The sequence below is a fragment of the Felis catus genome, chromosome D2 (assembly GCF_018350175.1).
Source record: "Felis catus isolate Fca126 chromosome D2, F.catus_Fca126_mat1.0, whole genome shotgun sequence".
NCBI classification, from domain to species: Eukaryota; Metazoa; Chordata; class Mammalia; order Carnivora; family Felidae; genus Felis; species Felis catus.
In genome coordinates, this window is record NC_058378.1 from 87232995 (window position 1) to 87244550 (window position 11556).

Consider the following 11556-nt stretch of genomic DNA (forward strand, 5'->3'; position numbering starts at 1 on the left):
TGGCCCCCTGGAGCCCTTGTTATTGCGATATAAAGAGCCTCCATCGTTTGCTGAAATATTCATGGAGGTAGGAAAAATTAAGCATTAGTAGTTTGCTTTGTGTTTCATTATTTATTAAGCTAGTGACTTATTTTCCTTTTGGCAAGGAGCTTCTGATCTTTTCCAAGAAAAGAACGTAGGCAAGAGTAACAGCCCTCATATTTTGGAGCCATTAAAATTAAAATTTAAATGGCCTCCCTGCCCAGAGTGAAAACCAAATAAAGATGTTTATAGTGCAGACTGATTGAAAATGAAAAATGTAGGAGCTTTTTGTTACTTGCTTTGTGAAAGTCAGTTTTGTTCAGTAGCTCTCCCAAGCTGGCTCTGAACCCCATTCCCTCATTCCCGTCTCCACGTCTCGGCCGATGCCCGGCTGGCTGTTTGGGGGGTCCCGCCTTCTTCCTCCCGTCCGTCCACCCTCCTGGCACCTGCCCTGGAGGTGCGGGTCCAGAGTCCGCGGGCGGGAGCAGCGTCGTGCTGGCCCCCCCTCACGAGGCCCAGGGAGAGGCTGTCGGCCCCTCCCCGGGAGCGCACACCCCTGGGTGGACGTGGCACCAGGCTCCGGCCCCCTGCGCGCATCCCCGATGCCGCGGACACTCCAGGAGAAGGCCGAGGTCAGGGGGCCTGGCGGCCGCGACAAACCCACACACGCGGAGAGACTTCGACAGGAGAAAGGTCTCTGGAGTTCTGGGGGCAGAAGCCCAAAGCCAGGTTCAGACTCCCTGTGGAGGCTCCGGGGGAGGGCCCTTCCTGCCTCTTCTGGCTCCTGTGTCCCCAGGTGTTCCTGGGATCAGAGCCTCGGCCCCTTCTCTGCCCGTGGCTCCTCCCCTGCCCTGGCCCCCTGTGTCTGGTGCAAATCCCTCTGTCCTCCCTCGTGAAGACACCAGTCGTTGCATTTAGGGTCCATGCTCTGGCAGAATGATCTCAGCTTAAGACCCTTAATCACATCTGCAAAGACCCTGTTTGCGGGTAAGGCCACGGCCTCAACCACCGGACTAGAACACGGACACCGAACTAGAACACGGACATGTTTTTGAAGAATGCCATCCGACCAACTTCACGGATGACGGCACGAGTGCACGTGCATGTGCGAGAGGGTGCGCGTGTGGGTGTGTGGGCGTGTGTAAGAGTGGGTGGGTGTGAGAGTGTGTGCACTTGCGTGTGCGATTGTGTGTGAATATGTGTGTGAGTGTTGCGTGGGGGTGGGGGTGTATGAGTGTGCATTTGTGTGTGTGTGTGTGCATGTGTTTGAGAGAGGGAGAGAGAGAAAGAATGTGTTTGCATGGGTGTGGGACCTGAGCGTGTGGGGTTGAGTGTGGGTGGGTGTGCAAATGTGTGTGTGAGAATGTGTGTGAGTGTGCGTGTGTGTGACTGTGTGTAAGTGTGTGCATGTGGGTGCATACAAGAGTGTGGTTGTGAGGTGTGTGGATGAGTGTGTGTGTGTGAGAATGTGCACGCGTGGGGGGGAGTATGAGAGACTGTGTGGGTATGTGGGGGTGTGTGAGAATGTGTGGGTGTGGGGTGTGTGTGTGTGAGTGTGCGGGGGGGTGGGGGGGTGTGAGTGTGGGCGTGTGGGTGTGGGGTGTGTGTGTATTAATGCACCCGCCAACCCTCTGACCCAGCTGGGTGTCCTACCATCCAGACCCGCCTGACACTGTCCCCCTGGAGACGCTGAGGGCTCGGTCCCCTGAGTCCCTGGTCCCCAGTCCGGGCCGTTGCCTGGGCTTCTGGGTGCCTGGCTGCGGGTGGCAGCTTCCCACAACCCCCTCCTGGGGTTCGATCAAACTGCTAGAGCGGCTCTCGGAACTCAGGAGACGGTTCAGTCACCGGATCGCTGGTTTTTTAGGAAAGGACACAGCTCTGGAAAGGAAGACCGAAGACGTGCAGGGGGAGGGGTGGAGAAGGGGCACAGAGGTTCCCCCAGCACCCCGGAAGCTCTCCGGACACCCCCTTCTGGGTTTCTAGCCCGAGGCCGGGGCGGGATGAGCGCTCCAAGCCCCCATCTCTGAGCTGGTTCCTGGACACCGGCCCCCACCCTGCAGCGGCCGAGGGGCGGCCCAGGGTCACCTCGTTCACAGAACAAAAGACACCTTTAGGCGCATCACTTAGGAAATTCCAAGAGTTTTAGGAGCTCTGTGCCAGGAGCCGGCAAAGACCACACATTCATTTCTATGATAAATCACAGTGATCACTCAAAAGACGCTGGTGTGGAAGAAGGGTCCCAGCGAGCCCCACGCCAGGCTTTCAGCTGCCGTGGGAGCGCGAGGTGAGGGCGGCTTCTGCCCCCCGGGGCCGCCGGCGCTGGTGCGCGGGAGGGCTCCCGGCCCTCGGAGGGTCCACCTCGCGCTTGGGCGGGAGGAGCCCCACGATCAGTAATGACCTCCCCTCTCCCCTCTAAGCCCCCTCCGGCCTCCTCCGGGGATCAAGTGTTTGCAGCTGGCGGCTGGGGAAGTGACGGTGAGGGACGGTGAAGCAACCTGGCGGATGCCCGTTAATTGTTGGGAGGGGTGCGTGCAGCCGGCCAGTGGGAGCCCAGAGTCGGGCCAGGCTCATTCTGCCCCGTGCTCGCCAGGCAGTGGGCTTAAACCCCGGCCGGACCCAGCGACTGCCACAGGAAAGTCATGAACTCATGGGCACCCATAATTCTGAGTTTTTGGAGACTCTGATTCAGCAGGTCTGAGGTAGGGCTGCAGAGACGGCGTTTGTGACTTCTTTAGGTTTTATTTGTTTGGGTGCGTGTTGATTAATGTGTTTCAGAATTACATAAAACGCCTAGAAATTTGTCAATGTCCTGCCATCCGTATAGTCTCTCTCTAATTACTAGCTCGAAATGCTATATGTTACCGAAATAACCAAATGTCCTCATCGATGCATCCTTCTTTAATAGCGAGCTCTCACCAGATCTTTTCACTGTGGCCATTTTTGCAACTTTTGTATTTCACAGTTAGTTACTATTGGCTCTTGATTCTTCCCTGAGAGTGTTTGCAATCAAGCACAGGTAGAAAGGCTTCATCTCCACGGAGAGTCCTGGAAAGGACCAGAACACAGGTGAGAACTTTAGGACCCAGCCGTTGAACTCGGTGAGAATTTCTACAACTCTAATGAAGAAACCGATTCATACATCGGCCCGCCCGCTCCAACCCAAGTGAACCGAGAATTGATTACTTGGGATCGAATGAACTAATGGGGTGGTTATAAGTTTTATAACTTTTTCTTCAAAGCATTGTTAGTTCTTTAGTGTTTTGTTTTCCAGATTTAAAGAATCCCCTTTCTCCTTTCTTTTAAGCTATCCGTAAATCACAGCAGTTTGGGGAAATATACTTTTGCATAAACAGAAACGAAGCATTTATTTTTTTTCTGATCCCTCCGGAATTCAGAAAGTCCTATCGAAATATCTTATATTCACGACCATATAGGTTTTGACCTAAGCTCAAAGGGGATCTGTTCTCCTTGGAACAGGAAACAATTGGATGAGTCTCTGACTTGGTTTCTTAGCCTGGGGATGCTTTAAAAAAACCTCTGAGATTCCTTATTCCTGGACAGTTTTAAGGACCCAAGATCGACTGTGGGAGCCCATAAAGCCCCCTAGATCTTACCAAAGCTTTGACCGGAACGTTGTATTTGAGGATACGCATAAAACCATCGTTCCCACTGCACTTATGTAAATGATCAGGCCGTGGTCGGTGAGACTAGATTTACTTTTTCTGGCCGCGATTATCGTTGGTAAAAACAGGCCGGGAGTAGAAAGAGCAACCGTTCGGTAGAAAGCCGCAGCCCCTCGCCAGATTCCGCTCCTGGGTCCCGAACTCTTCTGGTTTTCCCGGCTATCTGGCTGCAACTCTCCAAACTGATGTTTCCGGTTTCCCTCCCACCTTCCCGACTTGGATCGCTGGCACTGAAACTGCCCTCCTCCCAAAGGCCCAACGGCTCGATGACGGCAGACGGCTTGCCGTAAACCTCAGAGGCGTCACCACCGCGGGTCCTGTCGGCGTGACGCTCTGCCTGCCTCTGCCTGGACCTCGCAGAGACTTCGCTGGGACACCTGCCGACACCAGCAGGGACCTCGAGCTGCAAACCAGGAGCGCCCAGCACGATGGGACGGCCACCCTTAGTCCACCATCTAAAGACGCTGGAAGCCCAAAGCCAGAAATGTTCTCAACCGGCTGCTCTCCAAACTGAGAAATTGAGTTTATAATAGTAACTATTAGCCCTTGTTTTCCTTCTGTTTCCATAGAAATGCCTCTCATTAAAGTTCCGAGTGCCGACACCACATGGAGGCCTGAGTTGGACGAAGGCTCACCTGCCACACGGCCTCCTCACGCCGGACCTGCCCTGCGTCGCCCTGAGGGGTTCGGCGCAGCAAGGCGCCCATGCGACGCTCGGAGGCGTGTCGGCACCTGGCCCAAAAGCTCTCCGGGCATTCACCCTCAACGGAGGGCAATGTTTCCCACACATCGGAGCCTGGGGACTCTGTTTCTTGGAAAAGCATCAACAACAACAACAAAAAAAACGCACCTCAGCCTCCTTGGAAAGGAACTACCCAGTGCAAAATCTGTAATTACAGCACAGATCTAGGACCCTTTAGCCAGAGTCGACTGGACAATCACGTCACCGTAGACTAGCTACCAGCTGAACAAGGGAGAGTGCGTGTGATCACATCATGCCGTGCCCATGTAAATAACTCAGGAGAAAATGAAAATCCACATCGGCTTGGAAAAGTCAATCCTGAATCTGATGATAATTTAGCCACTTAGTTGAATTCATTAACCAATCTATTGATTACATCGGCCATTCTATTTTGACAAACAGCTTTTACCCTCCTGACAGCAATGTTCATAATCTCTCTTATGAGCCGTGTCCCCTCCAAGGTCCTAAGTGCTTTTCACTGGCCACTGACTGGGCCGATGAGAATCGACCTTCAGGTGCCCTTGGAGGAAGGCACAGTGTTAACCAGCGGGCCCCTCTCTCGGCTCAAGCGAGAGAATGAGCAAAAGGAGGTAATTGTCAAAGAAAACCCCAAATGAGGCCACTTTCAGTCTGCTCGGTTTGCTCTCCGTCGATAAAATATTCACGAAGTCCGAATTTTCTTTCCCCTTTAATCTTGAACAGGTTTTTTTTAGCCCGTCTCCATATTTCTTACCCTTGAGATTCTTGTACAGCGCAAGTCAGTCTGCAGAATGACCCTTAACTTGGGTTGGCATGCAGACTTCTGTTCTGTTCCATGACGGTTTGGGTAAGTTGTGTTTTTCAAGGAGTTTCTGCATTTCATCTCAGCGATCAGCTTTATCAGCCTAAACATTCTTCTCATATCCCTCGATTTGCCTTTTAATGACCGGGGCTCTGTGGTTGGCTCTCCTCCCCACCTCCTGGCGTTGGCAACCTGTGCTTTGTTCTCCGATGCATCTCCTAGGGACACATCGAAATTGTATTAATCTTTCTAAAGAACCAAGTTTTTCCTCCAGCTACTTAAAAAAATTTCTCTTTCTTCGTAGTTTCCAGCCCCACAAGGTGTGGTTCCTTTGTATTTATTTCCCTTTGGATTTGCCTCCTGCATCCGTACGATTGTTCTTCATCAAATCTAGGAAAATTGGGGCCATTATTTCTTCAGGTTTTTTCCTGCCCCGTTGTCTTTTTCCTCGACCCCTGGGCTCCAGCGCACAGGTGTTAGGCCACATGACACTGCTATTCTCTGTGCGTTCCTAGCATCATTTTTCTCTCTGCCCGTCACATTGGATGGTTTCCATCGAGGCTTTGGGGAGCAGGGTGTGCTGAACTTGCCCCGGGCTGCAGTGAGGGGTCCACAGTCTCGGTGACGACTCAGCCCCGTCCTGCGGGATCAGGACTCTGTGGCAAACGCACCGAGTGCAATCCCTGTGGGTCCCTCCCAGGAAAGGTGACCCATGACCTTGCCTCCTGCCGTGTATGGTGTCTTCCACCCAGACGCCCTCGCTGGGCCTCAGTGCCCAGGACGCCCATGCCTGCGATGGCCGCTGGTGCCCCGGGGCTTCCCCCAATCTCAGACGGATGCCGGCCTGCCAGGAATCACCCGCCGCCTGCATCGCACAGGCCCCAGCCCCCTCCCCGGAGCTGTGCGGACCCCCTGCGCGGCTCAGCTCCACCCGGGCTGGCTTCACGGAGCCCTCTCCATGGTGCACCTGCTCCAATGTCAGGCGGATCATGGACGGCCTGAGGGTCTGCTCCGTGGACCCCAGACGGTCAGGCAGCCCTCTGGGTGGCCAGCCAGGTGACCTCTGCCCCTAGTGGATGCTGACTGCCACCAGGTGGCCCGGGCAGCCCCATTCCTATCTGTGCTGGCCCTGGGGCTCCTCCCTACCTTCTTCTCTCTCTGTCTCTATCTCTCCCTTCTCTCTGTGTCTCTCTGTGTCTCTCTCCTTCTCTTCCTCCCACTCCCTCCCTCCTTTATTTTCAAAGGTTCCCCTCAGACTCAGTAAACATCCCGGGTGCAGATTATACGAGCCTCCTCTTGCAACCTGAGCAGATACGTTTAAAAATAAGACTTGTCCAGGGTCATTACCCTCTCCTAGCTGTCTAGCCTCAGAGCTATTTAAGGCCACAGCAGCATGGGCCTCTTAGGGGGAAAGAGGATGGACCCCCTTCCCTTTGGCATCAACCTCTAGAGAAGGAGAAGTGTCTGCTTCTAGAAGATCCTTGGAAACACTGAGACACGAGCTTACACATGAGCAAGTCAGGACCCGACGCAGAAGCCTTTCTGCAAGAGACGCAGGGAACCTGGGCACGAGGGGCCCTGGGGGGACAAGGAAGCGTCTGGACACAGGCCGAGGCCGGGATACGAATCCGGGAGGCAGCGGGTTTCTCTCTAGAGACACCAGGTGCGCGGGGCAGAGGGGTGCCGCGTTCTAGGCAAGGCCTGCGTTTGGCCCCTGACGGCTCCTGGCCCTCCCGGACTCCTCCTTTGCCGCAAAGAGCCCCCTGGCCCGACGTGATGTGATGCGGGACCCCCCGTTCCAGGGCTGGGTGGTGCCAGCTGAGGCTCGCAGGCAGGAAGGGCCCCCAGCCCTGAGATGCACGTTTGCTCCTGCAGGGACTCTGGAGCTCCTGGTGGACGGGTCCCCAAGCACAAGGCCATGTCTGCCTCAGCCTGGTGCCAGTGTTGACCTCACAGTCCCTCGGTATCTCTGGCCAGGTGTCCTGTCTTGAGCAGGGTTCAGGAACATTCCAGGAGATCACTTTCAAAGGCGAGCACTTTCCCTCTGCAGGCGACCGGCCTGGCCCCAGGGGCCCAGGGTCTTGCTACAGATCCAGGCTACAGGGTCTCCTGGGTCCTGTGGTCCTAGGAGCCCCCTGGCTCCCTTCCCTGCTCTGGGCCCCCACAAGCTGGCAGTTTTGCCTGTCACCCAGGAGATGGGCCGGACAGGAACCCTGGCATGGACCACGGGGGGCCGCTGGGCACCATACTCCCCCCTCGGGCCGCCCTCACACCCTCGCACCCCACCTCACCAGACATGGGAGCAGGCCGCCCGGGGCACGACAGTGGAGGTGGCTGCCTGCCGGCCCCCAGCTGGGCAGCAAGTGCTCCCACCGCCCAGAGTCCCCATCCGGAGTCCCCTCAGGCGCTGGGTACAGAGCGGGAGGGGGCAGACTGGGAGGCAGGTGCTCAGACTCACACCCCTAAGAAGTGGCCTCTGGGCTTGGGGGCACCGCTGGGCACCCCCTTCTCTCACAGCACACCAACACCCACGTCCCCAGCCACTCGTGTCCGCGTGGGTAGCGAGAGTCACGGAGACCCCACCCGCAGGCCCAACTGCCTGTCAGAGCCCAGGGCCCCTTAAGGACCCAGCCCTCTGGACCGCAGCGGCCCGGCCATTGCGAGCCTGGGTGTGGCCTTGGGGTCAGGAGTGGCCCCCGCTGCACGTCCGTGGGCATCACGAGAGAGAGGGGGCTGCTCGCGGTGCAGGTAGAGTGAAGCTCCTCCACACCCGTGGCCTCGTGCTCCGTGGGGCCCCACAAGTCTTCCCTCCGTGCAGGAGTCTGGCGGGGAGGGCGGCAACCTGGACCCCCAACCCGGCTCCCACGCCCCCAGGAGCCACCCAGAGCGTTCGTCTGGGCGAGAGCAAGCTGCCCTTCATCTCCATAGAGTGCACCTCCCAGGGCCCCCATCTTTACCGTGACCGGCCAGCAGAGGGGACATGGGACAGTCTCCACTCAGCTCCAGCTGGGATTCCCCCGGGGCCGGAAGCCTCCCGTGAAGAGGGTCGCGGCTTCCCCCGGTGACACTGTGTCCGCTCCCAACTGCCAGCCAAGGGCAGTGGGGCTGGGGTCCCGTGGGGTCGCAGGGAGTGGGGAGGGGCTCGAGGGGTCGCCTCAAAGAGGTCACAGGCACTGGAGAGACGAAGGTGGTTCTCAGAAGCCTCCCTGTAGCTTCAGGTGAGCCCTGCTGCCCTTGTGACCCTACCCTCATGTCAACGGGGACACCAGCCGCCTGTCTCTACGGCCCTCCATCCCTGCGCCTGCTGCCCTCCTTCCCCATTGCCCTCTGTCCCCACTGCCCTCTGTCCCCTGAGCCCACCGCCCTGTTGCCTGAGCCCACTGCCCTCAGTCCCCTGAGCCAACCACCCTCTGTGCCCGCTGCCCTCTGTCCCCACTGCCCTTTGTCCCCACTGCTCTTTGTCCCCATTGCCCTCTGTCCCCTGAGCTCACCACCCTCTGTGCCCGCTGCCCTCTGTCCCTATGTCCACTGCCCTTTGTCCCCTGAGCCCACTGCCATCTGTCCCCTGTGCCTACTGCCCTCTGTCCCCCCTGCCGTCTGTCCCCTGTGCCCACTGAAAGGCAGACCGAAGTGGGTGCACTGAACTTTATTTTTGTACTGCTCTATTAATTCAAACCCAGAATGAGAACAAGAGTGAGTACTGGAGCCCTAATAACCAGCGACATCTGTCGCAATGCGCACTGTGTCCACTTCTCCCGGGGGCCTGCCAGCCCCTTTCCTCAGCCTGAGACGCAGGGGTCTCCCCAGAGTCCTGGTGTCCCCATGCTCATGTCTACCCAAAGCCCTGTCCTGGCCTTTGCTAATGCAGACCTGCCTCTCAGGGCCTCTTTCCTGCTGAATCGGCACAAGGAAGGCTGCCTGGCCCCCGGGGTCGTCCGGGGGACCCCCGGCACACCCCAAGCTGGGCCCCACCGTCCCCAGGGACGCAGTGCCTAGGCCGCCAGCGCAGACAGCAGGGCCCTGGGCAGCATCTCGGTGCGGTGGGCATCATAGGGCAGCACCCGCCTCCCTCCTGTGGAGACGGGGAAGCCTGAGAGGCTCTAGGTTACGTGGTGAGGCTCCGTGTCTCTGGCCCTGACCTTCTGGAAGAGGAAGGACAGGCCCTGGGGTGAGTGGCAGAGTGTGGGGGAGGGGTCGGGCAGCCGGGAGCAAACGCAGGGCGGACCCTGCAGCCAGGGGAACACACGGTCCTCCCGATGGGGAGCCGTGGAGGTGGCCGCAGACCGAGGACGAGAGTCGGGTCCTGGAGGTGCCAGGTGGTGCCTCCCTGCCACCTCCCTGGGCAAGGGACGTCCAGACAGCACTCAGGGCTCCAATAGGTTCTTGGAGTGGGGTTTGCGAGCAGTGTGTTTACAGGCCCCGGAATGAGGGGAGACCCTCGGGCCGCGGAACCGAGCCCTGTCCCTCGTCCCGTCCTGCGGGGAGGGAGAGGGCCGTTTCCATGCGGGCACAGAGACCCCCACCCCGAAGGCCGCTGCACCTACTCCTTAGTCAGCTGTAGGAAAGTGCGTGCAGCCTGCACTGTCTGAATTCCAGCTCCCGACGTGAGGGGAGCGGCCAAGGAAGTGTCTCTAAAGACGACACCGCCCAGCGGGTCCAGGACTTGGCGGCCAGAGTGCGTCCCCCGCACACATTCCTGCTTCTGAGACGAGGCTCTTGTCTCACCCTTATTTTCCTTTCCAGCCTGGGCACCGGCCGCAGTGAGAGTCTGAGGCTTGGTTTTCGACCCCTCCTGGTCACGTGGGGTGACCCACATCGGCTGGCAGAATTCTCCGGGTGCTGGAGGGGGGACTTGCAGTGACACGTAAAGCATTTATCTTGGAATTATGTTTTTGAGAAATCAAAGCAAATCTCAAGACCAAAGTGTCATTTGTCTTGAAAATTGGGGCGTTTGTGGCAAGACCGTTTTTGCTCGATATTGTTATTTTTCCAATTACGGGATGAAAAGTGTCAACTCTCTTCTGAAAACTGGCATTCAGGTTGGTTCTGAAGCAAACAAAACTATTGAAAATTGTGTCTGCCACGCCACGGCCCTGTATCTGCCCTTTCCAATTCCGTGCACGCAGATAAACTTTAAAATTGGTTGGGGAGCAGCGAAGACGAAGCCACGCGGTCTCTGTGTAAAGACAGTGGGGAGAACAGCTCTTGGCGAGGAGCCCTGGGGCCAGGGTGGGGACCCCTGGGCAAAGGAGACCGGGCCAAAGGTCCAGACCCCAGCGCTCGGCCCCTCGGAGCCCGGTCCTCTCCGAAGGACGAGTCGCGGCCTCCAGCCCCGAGTGTGAGGCAGGCGTCCGTGCTCCCCAGCGGCCCCTCCCCGGGTCTCTCTCCCCTGCGCGCTGCCGATCGGGGAGCTGCCCCGCTTCCCTCTGCTCTGCTTTGGCCGTGGACGCGACGGGAGCCAGTGCCGTGTGTTGTGTTTTTAACAAGCCCTTGCTTCTGGCTTTCCTACCTCCTTCCCTGCGACACGTTTTCCTGCGACGTGCTGCGGGGCTTGGTGGGCCCTCTCAATGGCGCGAGAAGAGGAGGGCGCAGACACACACAGCGGCCACAGAGACGTGCTCCCTGCCCAGCTCTGGGCAGGGGCCTGTGTCCCTGCGGAGGGCCGAGGGGAGGGGCACAGGCACAGGCCTGGAGCCGTCACTCAGGTGGGGGGGGGGCAGGGGGCGAGGACAGAGCCATCCCTCAGCTGGGAGGATTGGGGAGGGAGGCAGGAGCTGTCCCTGGGGTGGGGGGAGGGGTACAGGAGCCATCCTCCGACTGGGGGCTGGGGCTGCAAGGGGGACAGGAGCCTACCCAGCTGCGGTGGTCAGCAGGCAGCACCTGGCAGGGCAGGGGCCACAAAAGCGTGTGCCGTGTGGGCTGGTGGGGACCGGCTACCTGGAAAGCCGCTGCTGGGCTGAACGGTCAGTCTGGCTGCTGCCGGCCGGACAATTGCCCGGGGCTCTGTGACGGGCCCACTGTACGCATTTGGAGCCGGGGGGGGGGGGGGGGGGGGAAGCCAGCAGAGACAACGCCCCACAGAGGCCCCGCTTCCCCCACTCCCCACCGGCCCGGCTCTGGGGCAGCTGGAGGACCCGCTCTCAGCACGCACAGAGGAGGAGCTCAGCGGTCCGCGTCACCTGCCGTGTGTGTCTGTGTGTCCTGGGGACTCCTGTGGGGACAGACGGCTTCTTGGTGCCGGATCTGCTGTGACTTCCCGAAGGGCAGGAGCTACCTCTCTGCAGATCTCAGGGGATTGCCGCGTTTGAACCACGTCCCGCGTCTACAGA

General features: G+C 58.5%; 1 long non-coding RNA gene across 1 annotated transcript; it reads right to left on the reverse strand.

Moving 5' to 3' along the window:
- Positions 1-2903: 2903 nt before the first annotated feature.
- LOC109492901 lies at positions 2904-4248 on the reverse strand. Its single transcript, XR_002146866.3, has 2 exons — positions 3636-4248; positions 2904-3066 (listed from the first exon to the last, which is right to left on the reverse strand). It is a non-coding gene; the product is annotated as an uncharacterized LOC109492901 (long non-coding RNA).
- Between the last annotated feature and the right edge of the window lie 7308 nt (positions 4249-11556).